The 14,379-nt window shown below is 58.1% G+C and overlaps 1 protein-coding gene across 5 annotated transcripts in view; it reads left to right on the forward strand.

Annotated features, from left to right (window-relative positions):
- The window catches only part of AHDC1 (AT-hook DNA binding motif containing 1), a 64,747-nt gene that overhangs the window by 31,705 nt on the left and 18,663 nt on the right, over positions 1–14,379 (forward strand). For all 5 annotated transcript variants that reach the window (XM_061184665.1, XM_061184664.1, XM_061184663.1 and 2 more), the window contains exon 3: positions 11,414–11,591. The gene's annotated coding sequence lies outside the window, so the exon portion shown is untranslated. The remainder of the gene's footprint in view (positions 1–11,413; positions 11,592–14,379) is intronic.

Raw genomic sequence — 14,379 nt, forward strand, 5'->3', positions numbered from 1 at the left:
GCTGGGAACATGGAAGGATTGTGCAATGTAAACCTCTGGAAGCCTGAATCAGCCTCCTATTCCTCTGGGTCTGTCTCCCTGTCTTTCCTCCCAGTTTGCAACCCCCCAAACATTCCCGTGGTCCACATAGCTGTGACACAGGTACAGATCTGGTCCCAGTTCTAAACAAAGAAAAGAGTGTAGCAGAAGCAGTTTCTGACATGCAGGGTGGCCCAGAGATTTGTGGGTAGCCTCCAGTGTGACTTTCTGGTGCTTGGAGGAGGTCGGCTGGGTTTTTGGCTGGGTCAGAGGCTCTGAGATCTAGGGTACAGAGCAGGCTGTGCTAGATAGTAGAAAGAGACCTGGGCGGGGACCCAGGAAGCCTGGTTCTCTGCCCAGTCCTGTACTTGACTCCTCATGGTCTCAGTCTCCCCATCTGAGGGGCTCAGGCCAGTGGTCTCTTACAGCCCTCCTGTCCTATTGGTCAGTGGTTCTGGGTGAGGGATGAGGAGTGGGGGGCAACGGTCTGGAGGGATTGTGGGAAGCTGCCAGCTCAAGGGGGAGTTTGCAACGTGATCCCAGAGCGAAAATAGCCCAGGTCATTTTCAGCTGCTTGGGCGGAGGTATCTGATCCCAGCAGGGCAGGGCAGCTTGGGCAGGGGGCAGGGAGGAGCATTCTGTAAAGCTCTCTGGGAAACCAGACCCCAGGATGGGAGGGTGGGAAAAGGTTGGCATGCCCGGCTGGGCTTCCTGAGACCACCCCCTCCCCGCGGGGGCTCTGGAATGGAAAGATGAGGAATGCAGAGGGTTAACAGGAGGTGAAGGCTGGACTCCAGCCCCCTTTGGGTCCTGGCCTGGTTGAGGTGAAAGGTCAGCCCCAAGGAGTCCAGGCACAGCTGGGGAAAGAGTAACCCGATCCTAACCCTGCTCAGGGGATCATAGAGCCGCCTCCCCCAGGAAAGGTGCTTTGACATCCCCAGGAAGGAGTTTGTTTGAAGGACTTGTTCTCAGCAAGCACTGGGGGCTAGGGGAAGGTCCTGCCCCAAGGGGTCAGGGAGAGCTGCAGGCCTGGAGCCCCAGCCAGTATGGCAGTGCTTTTTCATCCTAAGGTCAGGGGAGGTGGAGGTGAGCTTGCTGGAAAGGTTAGAGGTAGCCTGTTCTGGCCTTGCTCCTACTCTGTGTCCCATTTATGACTCTGGTAGCCAACATTGGGGATTGGGGAAGCTTAAAGGTAGGAGACTACCCCCCAGAACACACACTGATTAGTGAGAGAAGCTGCCTGATACTAGACGGTGACACTGAGATGTGTTTGGGGTGGAGAATTACACCCTAACTCTGAGATGGCTTTGCTGTGTGTGGTGGGGCGTTAGAGGGTAGCATGATGTGATGGGAGGCAGAGAGAATACATGGAAGAACATGGGCTATGAAGTCAAGTTTGACCTGGGTTCAAATCCTTGCCTCTGCCTTAGGCAAGCTATTTAACCTAAGCCTCAGTTTCCCCAGCTACAAAATGGGACTAATAGTACTCACCATAAAGGGCAATTGTAAGGATTGGCACAGAACAAGTGCTCAGTAAAAAGTAACCCTTAGTGAGCCTCATTATGTCCCAAAGTCACACACTAGTGTGGCACCCGCATTAAAACTGGCAGTCCGGCTCCAGAGGAGTTGGTGAGCCGCTAGAGTTGGTCTGAGGGAGAGGATAGTTATGAGAATGTGACTGGGTCAGTGTCCCCAGGGCTCTGCAGGATACTGTGGGAGTATCCAGGTCACTTGGGCTAGGATGGGGTGAGGTGAATGATGTTTAGTCTGTGGCGAGGGGTGGCTGGGGCAAAGTTCTTCTTAACGCCAACCTCTGGGGCTGGCGACAGCCCCCTGTTCCCCACCCCGGCGGGTTTGTGCAGCCATGTGTGGGTGTAGCTCTCCCCGGAGTGTGGCTCTAGGTATGTTTGAGAAGGCGCAGGCATCCCAAGAAAGAACAAGTCGCCTTTTGTACGAGTCCAGCCCGGGGCTGGGCTAGGCCCTCTCTGGGGGATCCCCCGTTTCCGCGCCCAGCTCCCTGCCTACGGACAGCGCCCCAGCCCCGCCTGCTACCTGAGGGGGCCGCGAGGCTGCCTGAGCGACCCCTCCCGGGACCCACGCTTCGGCCCGGAGCAGGGGGGCGGGGTCTGGGGCAGGGGGCGTGTCCGAAGACCTGGACCCGCCCCATGACATTACTCCAGGTGCTACCAATCTCCGGGAGCCGTGCCCACGGGCGGCCCGCCCCTCCCAGGCTCCGCTCTCCGGAGATCTGGAGGCGCAGTAGGTGGAGGAGGAGGCAGCGCCGGCCCATGGGGCGGGGAGACCATTGAAGGCCTCGCCCTTCCTGCTCTGGGCGGGGCTGAGCACATGACCCTGAGAGTGTACAGAGCAGCTCACAAGACCTCCTCTCTCCTGGTGCACGCTACCTTCTTGCCCACCTGTCCAAATCTTACCAGATACCTCTTTCTGCAGGAAGCCTTCCAGAACCGACCTCCCCCCAATCTTTTCTCTGATGACCTACACCCTTTTAGCGACCCTCCGTCATAACGGCGATACCAGTACTGACTGCTCCTAACAGCAGCAGCCGTCCACTGAACGATTTACCAGACTGCTCCGTGTTTTTCATTGAATATCTTACCTGATGGATCTCTGATTGCTTTCTACCTTGTCTTATGAGCCTTTCTCACCCACTGGGTTGGAAGTTCCTCTGGGCAGGGGTTCCAGACATGGCATGGCTCAGAATAGGCACTACTAAATGTTTAGGATGGATAGTAAATGAGGAGATAGGCTCATGGAGGGAAAATATCCTGGCAAAAGTCACACAGCAAGTAGGTAGAACAATCAAAGCTAGAAACCAGGTTTCCAGGCTCCATTCAGGTCTTTAGTTCTGGTGTGTGACTTAGAGTAGGGAGTTGCACAGGGGATGCCATAGACCTTCCCTCTTCCCGTAGGAGGGCTTCTCCCCCCACCAAAGATCAGAAATCTGTTTTCCTCCGCAGTCCACACACCTTGTACCAGAATCCCTGACTTCTGAGAGGATGAGGAAGAAGAGATGTTGGAGGAGCTGGGAGGGCTTTTGCAGGCCAGAGTGGCAGTTCTGGGCTATGAGGAGTAGTGTGGTTCCAGTGATTGGGGGGTACTGGTTCTGGGGACATAAAGCATTTCGCTTGCAGGTGGGAGGTTCCAAGCGGGGCAGGGAGGAGGGTTGGGAGCCAAAGTATGTAGGGGTTCAGTGCAAGGGAGGCAGGGATTGTGCTGGGCCAGCACTCCCCCCACCACCGAGCCGGCCCGGTGGAATGCTGCGAGGCCCGGGGGATGGGGCCAGGCAGCCAAGGTGTCTCCGGTGGCACAGAAGCAGTTAAGAGCTGCCTCAGCCCGTTCCTTCAGACAATTAGTGACATCTCGCTTGACAACACCACACTGAGCCGATGCAGACCTCAGCCCCCCTCCCGGCCCCCCCATGGCCGCTTCAGCTGTTTATTCTTGGGCTTTAACAATTGGGATTCTGACTTGGAGGAGCGGGCGCCCTGCGCTGCCCTCTGACCCTCCGTCGCCTTGGCAACTGGAGCCCGGTAGGCCTGGGCTCTGCGTTAGGATTACAGATCCTGAATTCACAATCTTGCTGCTCCCCTGCAAGCAGAAGCAGCAGCAGCAGCAGCATGCAGGATCTTCAGCTAGACTGGAGGGGACAGAGAAAGAGGATCCCCAGGGGCCAGCCTGAGGCACGGGTGGGAACCAGGGATGCCCACAGGCACCCCAGAGAGTGGTGTCCCCCATGGAGTGGAGCAGGGCCCAGAGCTCTGCTCAGCTCCCAAGGTCTCCCATCCTCTCTCTGGAAACTTTCTTCCTGGTAGAGCCCCGAGGGCAGGGGCCAGGCTTCTTCATCACTGCCCTCTTTCCCCCTCAGTCTGCCCCCTACCATGCCCAGAACTCCAAGTGCCAGCAGACTGTGCCCCTGCCGTGCCCGCAGCCATGGCAACAGGCCCCCCTCCCTTGTCAGCTCTGCTCCTTTCTCCCTCCCCGCCACCACAATCTCCCCCCACCCCCAGCAGCCAACTGCCCCAGCTGAAACCGGAGCCGATGCATCTGTGAGCCTCATGCCCAGACCCACATTCCATTTCTGTCCTGTCCCCCCCAGCTCTGGCGACGACATCTCCCCCTCCTCCTCTTCAGGCCCCCTCCCTCCTTGCCTCTGTCTACTCCTGCTGCCCCCCCCCCACACACACACTTTATCACTTAGTGTCTCCCCCTTCCTCCCTCCCCAGTCTCTTGAGTGCGTCTCGCCCTTTCACTCTGTGTCTTTTGGTCTTTGGGTGTGTCAGTCCCTCTGTCTGTCTCCAGCTCCCTGTGGTGTCTTCAGTTCCCTGAGCCTTGCCCCGTCTGTGGCAACTCCTTCTCCATCTCCTTCCCCTCTGCATGTGTCTTGCTCTCTCTCTCTGTCTTTGTCTCTGCCTCATCCTGCCTGTCTCTCTGTCTCTTTGTCTTTTTCCTCCTCCTCTGTCCCTTCTTCCTGAGTCTCTTTTTCGCTCTTCTCCTTCCTCTGGCTTCTTCTCTGTCTCTCCCGCAGCCCCTCCCTCCTCATCTCTTCCTGCCTCTTCACCCTCATTCTGCCCCGTTTCTCTTGCCCCCACATTCTCCCTCTTTCCGTCTCTCTCTTCCTGAATCTGATTCTTTGCCTTGGTTTCTCATTCTCTCTCTCTCTCTTCTTCCGACTCTCTCCTTCTAGTACATAGATTTCTTTCCAGCTTTCTGTATCTATTTCCCATTTGGCCATTACCCTCACGGCCCCTGGGTTGGAACTGGGAGAGGGGGGCCCTCCAGAATCACCCCGAAGGAGTCCCTTTTCAAGTGGGGGCCAGATGTCCTGGCGCCCCGTTGGGCACATGTAGTTGAACCTGAGATGAGGCGGGGAAGTTCTAAGGTCAAAGAGCCAACAGGGGGTGGGGTACCAGGAACCAAGAGTGCCAGGCCTCCCTTCCCAGGGTTTCAGAGGACGGGCTCCATCCCTCTAGCTTACCTTCTGCCAGCCCAGGTGGAGGCAGAGGGTAGTCCTAGGGGCTGAGCTGGCCCAAGAAGCCCCCGGCTCTAAGAACTCAAAGTAGAGCATGTTTAGGCTTCCCTCACTGATTCCTGGGATTTGTTCCTCCCCTGCTACAATGACAGCTGTTTCAGACTGTGCCTCAGTTTCCCCCAGTGGCGCGGAGTTGGGGGGGGTACTACCCTTGCTCTATCTCTGACTTTTTTAAAGTACTTTGAGTTCCTGGAGCAAAATCGGGCTTATAAAGAACAGGGAAAGGGTAAAGTGACTCCCACCCCCTTGCTCACCACTACTCTGTGCTGGAGGGGGACTCCAGCACAGAAGAATTTGTTTGGCTCAGGGCAGGGGTAGAATAAGGGTCCTGTCTCCTTAAGTATCTGGTGGAGGACAATGCCGCCCCCCGCCCCCCCCCACCCCCCCCACCCCCCCCCCCCCCCGCAAAGACTGGCAACCCCTGCTGTCAGGCCCTCCCTCCCAGTCTGGGCAGTGGCCTCTAGCCCTTCTCCCCACAGTCCCTCTTCAGAATGAGCTTCGCGTCATGGGAAACAGGCCCTGGGGTGGGGATGCCAGGCCTCCAGGGCCCAGCCCTTGCCTCTGGGTGTGATGAGACCTGGCCAGACAGACAGTTCTAGGACCCTGGGGTCTGGGCACTACTCACCAAGTGGCCAGGCGGGGGAGTAGGGGTGCCTGGGGGAGGCGGGTTGCACGCAAGGCATGCTGGGCCCCCTCGGCGGGTGGGTGGGGGGAACAAAGCTGGCATCGAGGCCTCAGCTAAAATTAGCCGCTTCCCTGCGCGGGAGCGAGCATGCCTGCCAGCCGCCCAGATCGCCGCTGCCTCGGCAGGCCATCTGTCGCCACGTTTTGCTCAGTCCCCCAGGGCCCCCCAGCTCCAGCCACCCTAGGGGCTAGACAACTCTGCTCTGAAGCTGTCCCCGGCCAGGGCTCTGGGCTCTGCTGCTGTCATGCTGTGTGACCTCAGGCTAGGCCTGTCCCTCTCTGAGCTCCTGTACAACGAGAGGGCCCCAGACACTGACCTCCCAGTCCCCCAGTCCTTCCAAGCACCAGGTGCTGGTGCTGGTCATGGGGGCTGGAGTGTGGGCTGCCTCCCTCCCATAGAGCTGGCCCTCTGGTCCAGAGTTTGAAGGTGGGCCAAGCGGGGTTTAGGGTAAAGGTCAGGCTATATGACAGACTCCTATCCATTTCCTTGATCTTCACTGGACAGTAGGGCAGCTCTGTAAGCAACAACACCCTAACACACACGTGCACACACAATCAATCTCCAAGCAGTCTTAAGAAACAGCTTCAGGTGGGAAGCCTGGATGTGGAGGCTGAGTTCAGCCGATACTAGCTTGATCTGTGGCTTGGGCAAGTCTCCCGCCCTCTCTTAGTCTCTTTTCCCCTCTTCAATAAGAAGCTCCTGTTTCCTGAGCACCTGTCCCCTTCATGCTGCGTTATCTCGTGAGGCTGACGTTATCATTCCTGCTTTACAGCTGAGGAAACTGAGGTACAGAAAGCTGAGGTTCCTGGTGAGGAAGCGGTGGAGCCAGGGGTTGGACCCGCTGTGTCCTCCTTCCCGTGGCCCCCAGTACTCTGCTTGCTGGTCTGCAGCCTCAGCGCTTCCCTGGCTGCTGCCTCTTCCCCCGTTCCCCAAAGCCAAAGAGACTGAGCCTCTGCTCCAAGGTCACTCCGCTTGGCCTGGGAGGAGTTCAGACTTGAACCCAGGCCCCTTGGCTCCTGTCCTCCCTCACTTTCTGGCCAGCAGGCTGGGCCTGTTCCCTGGGTGAGTCATGCCCCTGGACTTTGGCCTCCTTGTCAGGCTCTGTGGCCTGAATTTGGAGAGGGGGCCCTTGTAAGAAAGAGGGGCTCCCCTGGCCACAATGGGAGTCTGAAGCTATCCTCCCACTCCCTCAGCCCTGGGCCCCGAGGGCATGGTGGCAGCGACCCCTACCCTGCCTCCCCTCCCCCTCCTCTAAGAAGTCTTGTAGGAACTGCTCAGGCCTCGTTGACAGCCTCCCTCCACTACGCAGTCTGCCCCCTCCCTCGATAACAGCTACATTCAGTTAGAAGTGGGGTGGGGGTGGCTGCTTGGGGAGGTGGCATTTTCAGGTTGTCTGTGTGCCCAGGCGGCTTTCTTCCCAGCACTCATCTTCTCCAGCTCCGGGCCAGTGGGTTACCCAGGAGGGAGGCCACAGCACCTCCCCTCCTGGTGTTCAGGGACCAAGGTCACGCCCAGAGCCCTGTGCACCTCCACCTCCTGGGGCCAGTGGTGTTTGTCACTGGGGCAACATGTGGCTGGGCCCGGCTCTGGCAGTGCTGGGGTGACATTCATGCCCTGTGAGCTGTGACACCTCTGCAGGCAGAGGACGGCACCACCAGGCTGGCAGTGACGGGGGAGGGGTGGGGTGGGCTGTCACCCGTCCAAAGCAGCCAGGGTGACATGTCGTTTACCCATCCTGCAGTCTGGAGGGAGGACTGATGGGGAAGGGGTGAGGTTGTGTCCCTGGCTTATATTCTGTGTGTTCGGGGGAGGGGTCCGTACCTCTGTCACACCTGGAAGGTGAGGCGTGTGTGTGTGTGTGTGTGTGTGTGTGTGTGTGTGTGTGAGAGAGAGAGAGAGAGAGAGTGAGTGAGAGACAGGTTCTCTGTGCATTTCACATACTATCAGTGGGTGAGGGGGCGCCTGGTTGTATGTCAGTTACACCATTGTGAGGGTGACAACCTGTGTTCTTGTCTCATACTGTCTGGGGGTATCAGATGTGCCCATCTCAGGCTTTGGGGGAAGTGACAGGTTCTGTGCTTAGCTCATCCTGTTAGGAGGGTAGTCACCCACTCGTACTCCTGTCTCTCTGACTGTTGGGTATGTGTGAGATGTCACCATGTGCCTATCTCATGCCGGTGTGGGGAGTGACATGTGTGATTATCTCATGCTGTTGGGGGGTTGTCAGTAACTTGGGAGCTTGTCTGTCACCCTAAAGAGACGACATGTTGCCCAGTGGTATGGGGCTGACAGTTGGCAGGGCCCCAAAGGGCAGGCCAGAGCAAGCACCCAGGCCACGGGCACAGGGACAAGCTGGGACGGGGGAGTCTCTGTTCCACAAGACCTACCTTCTGACCCAGGTGCCAGCCCTTGGGACTGTTCCCCAGGAGGAAGGACCCAGTGTTTTGCAGATGGTGTGGAAAGGGGCCTCTGGGGCTGGGGCAGGTGTGACCGGGGAGGCGGGGCGCCAGGCAGGGCTGGCATGGGGGCCTGTGTCCCCGCAGGTCTGGGAGACCCTATTGCCTGCCTCTCCTGCCCCTGAAACTGTTAAACTAATTAAGGCTGTGGAGCCGCAGGATTAATCGGGGCAGCTCGGCACGGGCCGGGAGCTCAGGTAGTCGATTAGTGCGCCGCGGAGGATATTGGATTTCTGAACCGCAAGTCAGCACTATTCTGGCCTGTTATCTCTCCCAGGCTCGAGGGTCAGGAGGCGGGAGGCTCCGGGCTCGCTGGCCACCCCGCCCGGCGGCTGTGGAGCAGCCACTCCCCCTGCCCACCCGCGTCCCCACCCACCGCCCCTGCCCTCCCTGGCCCTGCGGCAGGTTCCCGCTCTGTCACCCTCCGGTCCCCTCCATCAGGCTTGCGGCCCCAGTGCCGCCCTCCGCCCCCTCAGTCCCTCCTGGCCTGACTCGCACTCTGTGCCTCGCTGACACGCTCGCTCCTCAGCCTCTGACTAGTGTCTCCACCCCAGTCGCCTTCCCTGTCGCTCTCCCTGTCCCCCACTCTGTTAGCCTCTCCCGTCACCCGTCTCTGTCCCTCTGCTTTTGTGTTTGTGTGTGCCTGTCTCTGTTCTCATGTCTCTCTGTCTCTGTCTCTCTCCCTGTGTGTCTCTGTGTATCTTTCTCGCTCTCTCTCTGTCTTTTCCTCTCCCTCTGGCGCTCAATCTCTCCTCTCTCTCTCTCTCTCTCTCTCTCTCTTCCTCTCTCTCTCTCTGTCTTTTCCTCTCTCTCTTGTGTGGTCTCGGCTGGTGTCTGCAACCAGAACAAATCTCCCCCAGCCAACACCCCCTGAACAAGGAGGCCAGAGCAGCTAATGGGAAACATGTGATTCTGCCTTGCGCCTGGAGCACCGTGAAGGGAGCCTTAGTCCCAGCTCAGCCCCTGCTCCCCCCTTGCTGCATTCCCCCCACCATGCTGTCCCCTGCCTCCCAGCATCCCCCCAGCCTGTGCGGGCACAGGCGCAAGTTCCCCAGTCATTTACATTTCCGGGGGTGTCGGAGCTGGCGTTTATCAGTTGGGGAGTATCAGGCTGTGGAGGGGTTGGGAGCAGCTTTACTCCTTAGGTCGCCCCAGCCCCCAGGGCCAGGCAGACCTCATGCAGACTCCCCCCACCCACCACCACCATATGTAGGAGAACAGGGCCAAGATGAGCTGAGCTGTGGCGGCCTTGGGGGGGGCAGCCAATCCACCCCCACTGGAGGGCTCAGGGGCCACCCAGATTTCCATCTTTTCCGCCCTCCTGGGCCTCTGGGGAGCTGCAGAGGTGGGGGCTCCCTAAGGGCTTGGGAGCTGCCCGGCTGCATTTCTCTGCCCACCCAACCACGGGGGAAGGGGGGACGGATCAGAGGAGGGAGGCTCTGGCAGGTTGGAATTCTCCTTCTCTGCCTGTGGATAAATTGTCCCTAATCCAGGCTTGGGGAGTTGTCTGGCTCCTACAGAAAGAGAGAGAGAGAGAGAGAGAGAACGCAGGAGATAGGGAGGGAGGAGGGAAGCAGGCATACAAACACAGTGACACAGACACACGCTGTCTCACAAAGGGTCTCCCATGCACACACACACACGCGCGCGCACACGCACTGACAAGTTACATAAAGGCACCACACAGACACTGAGGCACCGTTTTACTGACAGGCATACCATGGCACACAGACTCACACATGTTGACATTGACACAGACATACAATGACATGGCACAAGGACCCACTGACATACACAGATGCACAACGATAAAGTCAAACAGCACACACACGCAGAGTTACACACGTGAGCACATACTGACCCACAGTGAAACAGACCCACAGGGACACTGTGACCAGTCATGCCATCACACCGTGACCCTGAAAACCCAGAGAAAGGCAGAGGTAGGAGGGAGGCAACACTGATCCACAGTGACACCAGTGCCCGCAGTCACAGGCCTCGAGACTGGAAGCCTGCAGGGACAGCAGAGGATCCACCACACACCCCGTGCCCCCACCCCCCGCCGCCCTAGTACACACGCCCAGAGAGTCAGAGATGGGCAGAAGCCGGTTCAGCTCCTGACAATGGTGAGATGCAGAGAGCTGTGTGCACACGGGCACTCACCCCCTGACCACAGCTGGGCACACCTCGTCACACATTAGGTACACACTCACACCTCTGTGTCCCCACAGGCGTGCAAACATAGGCTCAGCTGGACACACACACAGAACTGAACAGACCCAGATGCACACACCCACACGTATAATTAAAGACACCGAACACAAGTAAGTATCAGCTCACTCACACACACACATACACACAGTCCCATACGTGTACACTCTTACACATATACTCGTATAGACATACAAATACACCCAGAGAAGCATACAGAAGGCTAACTAGACCCAGGAAGCCACACACAGGTGTATTTGCCCAGACAGCTGACGCTCACAGACGTGCATCTGTACAGGCAGGATCTCTGACACACACACACACACACACACATTCCCAGGCAACCAAAACCTATAAGCAGTCCATGAGGCCTGGTTCCCAGACCCACTCTCGGCTTCAGTACAGACCTCAGGGAGGCAGACAAATGGGCAGGAAGCAGGGGGGGGCGGTGGTAAGGAGGGCCATGGTTATTAAAGAAAACAAGATACATATAACCAGTCGCTGATGGAGAAGGATAAATGCCAGCTGCGTATACACCTCTCATGAACATCTGCATTCACCATCACTTTGAACAGCAATTCTCACACCTACGTTGTAAGTGAGCTCTTAGCATTTATAGTTTCCCCAGAGTGCTTCTCCCCATTCATAAGCTCTCCCCATTTTATAGATGAGAAAACTGAGAGCCCAAGAGGTTAACTGACTTGCCCAAGATCACATAGATGGTGAGAGTTGAGCCAAGGACCATTCTGACTCCCAAGGCCAGGTTCTTTTCACCATAGCACGTGTGTTCATGTTCACACGTACATGTACCTACCCGCACGACGATACTACCTGGGGTTTCAAGAGATAGGCTCACACTCCCCAGTGAAATGAAGTTGGAGCCAATTTCATCCTGTGCAAGAGTGGACCCCATCTAGGACGGCCTCCTGGTCCCTCTGTCTGGCTCATCCTGTATCCATGCTTATGTCTGGGGTGCTGTTTTTGTTTCCACAGATGGGAGCTTGCCTGCCTGTCTGCCCATTGGCCTGGACCCCAGAGCCTGCCCAGCTAAGTGCGTGCAGAGGGCCCCGGCTTCGGGGCGACTCTCAGGCCGCCGAAGAGACCACCCTGGAGTCACTGGCGAAGACAGGCCTTTCTTGCTGAGCTGGGCCTGTCTGCACAGCCTGCTCAGGTAACAGTGTATAGGGAAGCCGGGTCTGTGCCTGGCCACCCCAGGAAGTGGGAATCAGGGGTACTTCCTTCCCAGTCCTAGCAGGGATTCCCGCCTCCCAGCTTAGGCCAAAAAGAGGCCCTTTAGAATCAAAATATTTTAACCCAACTTACTCAGACTCCCCATTATCCAGAAAGGTGAGGTCCATGGATATACAGGCAGTTCCCTGGAGAAGGAAAACTGGGAAGGGAAAGGGGTTGTGACAGTGACCAGAACCCAGGACAGAGGTAGAGACCAGAATGCCTGATGTGTGAAGCTGACCCCGCAGGACCCCTCTCTTCTAGAGTCTGTGGAAGCTGAGAGGACCTGGGTATGCTAGGCTGCCCTCCTGAGATGAAATGGGGCAGGGATGGGGGCAGGACCCACCTCCCGACTCTGGGCCCGGATTAGCCCACCCAGGCTCAAGAGCCACAGAGGCCAGGTGGGGCTGCCCTGCCCTGCAGAGGCAACTCCCCGAACTGACACATGAAGCCTCAAGCCTCGGGCTCCAGGAAGCTCCCTAGAGCCCAGCCTGCCTGGGGACCCCACCCAACTTCCAAAAGAGCATTCCTGGGGCCTGAGGTCTGGGGGCGGGGACTCCTGGGATTGTAAGGGTGGGGAGGTTCAGCTGTGGGAGGATGCAGAGCTGGATGTACCTGACTGTATATGTACAAGGCATCTCATGTGCAAGTCCTCCGGCTTGTGTGCAATCAGGCACATGCAGGACTCTGTCCGTAGGTGTGCAGGGTTCTGCACACGAGTAAGTGGACTGGGCTGGGGGACATTCAGAGGCTGTGTATGTGGTACATCGGAGTGAGTGTGCAGGATTCAGAGCGTGTCCTGGGCAGGTGTGGGGAGACTGGAGTGTTGTGTGTGCCACGCTGGATGGTGTCTGTGTGCAGGGCGCTAGTGTACACTGGAAAGGTGTGTAGACAAGAATCTGAACACACTGGGGTGATATGTGAGTACAGTGGGGTGGGGTGTGTACACAAAGATCCTTCAGCGTGTCACCGGGGAAGCGTGTGTTCAGGGTTCCGGCTGCACACTGGGGGTGGTGTGTGCACGTGGCTCCGTTTGTGCTTTGGAGGTGGGCTGGGCAAGCCTTCAGCTGAGCTAGGCTCAGCAGTGCCCAGCCTTGTGGCCAAATTGCTGAAGTCACTTCCTTTCCAGCAGCAACTTTCCAGGAGGAGGAGTTCTTCAGACCTGGGCGGGGAGGGGGGGGCAGAACAAGGAGCTCTCAGGGGAAGGAGGTGGGCGGTGGTGAGAGGCTGTGGGGAGGGCCTGGTGGGGCTGGAGGAGGGGAGTCCTCCAGTAGACAGAAGGAAAGACAAGGACAGGAGTCTGGAAGGGCCAAGGGCAGGAGGGGATGGGGGCGGAGCAGGGCGGGAAGCACAGTCCCTGGGTGACCTCGGAGAGAGGAAGGGAGGGCTGCCCGGCAGTGTGACCCTCAGGTTCAGCCAGAGCTGGCGCTGGTGCCCACACACCTGGCACCCAGGGCTGGGGGCTGGCAGGGGGCGGGTCTGGGGCAGACCTGCTTGCCAGGTGCCCCGCTCCGGGCAGGAAGGGGGTGGACAAGGGCTGCACAAAGGAGCTCTGTGTGGCTGGGGGCAGCGTGGGGTGGGGTGTGCTGTGCTGTGGTGGGGAGCCCTGATGATTCCAGGGGGTGGGGCGGGGCTTGCTCCCCTCGGGGGCATCAGTGGCTCTAAGGGGACACCTAGTGGTGAGGGAGGGTAGTGCATGGGATGACCTAGGTGGGAGGGGTGCCGAAGCTGGGTGGGGGTAGATTAGAAGTCAAAAATTAGAACTGGTGGTTGGGACTAGGACAGTTAGAGGAAGCTTCAGGGGAGGGGGCTGACTCTGTGGACAGTGAAGAAGTTTGGTTTAGAGGAGCCCAACAAACCTAAGTGCAGACTCCAGCTCTTCCCTGTCATGGCTGTTTGTCCTTCAGGGCATTACTTAACTTCTCTGAGCCTCCATTTACATGCCAAATAAGTGACAGCTGCCATTATTTTTTTCATCATTGTTATTTTTGTTATGATTTTGGTCTGGAGTCAGGTTGGAAGAAGATCTTCAGGTACAATTGGGCGGCTGGGAGGGGGCTGAAGAGAAGGAAGTTGAGAGGGGTGATGCATAGTTCCTGAAGGGGCAGATCCTGGGAGATAAAGGCCCTGAAGGGAGGTGATGGGGGAAGTTTCACAGCAGCAGTGATAGCCCCTTTGATGCAGAGTTTTCCATTTGAGGACATCCCTGAGCCTTCAGTCCGGGCTGGGAGGGAAATGGTGTTGGGGGGGTGGGGAGGAGTATGCAGGCTAGAGAGAGGGTCATGAGGCCGGAAGTGAGAGCTGGGGCTGGCAGCCTGGCTCCCCTGGGGAGGCTGTGGGTGGGGGAGGGGAGGCTGCCTGGGGAAGGGGTGGGGTGGTCACAGCCGCAGCGGGGGAGGGTGGGGCTGGGGACTCAAGGATGTGGGCTGGCCCTTCCCGGCACTGTGCACAGCAGGTTGGGGCCCCCAGCCCCCTTCCCTCCCAGCCAGCTGGTGTCCCCATAGGCAGGCTCAGACACACTGACCCAGAAGCAGACAGATGGACAGAAGAACCTTTTCGACTTTGTTCACAGACGTGGGATAGGTGGTGCCCTTGGGAGGGGTCCAAGAAAATGGATGCCTGGGTGTGGTGGGGAGGGGTGCCAGCTGCTTCCCTCAGATCCTGGAGGCTTCGAGAGAGAGCAGTGGACAGAGTCAGGAGGTCTGGCAGGACGATGTGCCCAAAGGTCT

This window comes from Eubalaena glacialis, chromosome 3 (genome assembly GCF_028564815.1).
Source record: "Eubalaena glacialis isolate mEubGla1 chromosome 3, mEubGla1.1.hap2.+ XY, whole genome shotgun sequence".
NCBI lineage: Eukaryota > Metazoa > Chordata > Mammalia > Artiodactyla > Balaenidae > Eubalaena > Eubalaena glacialis.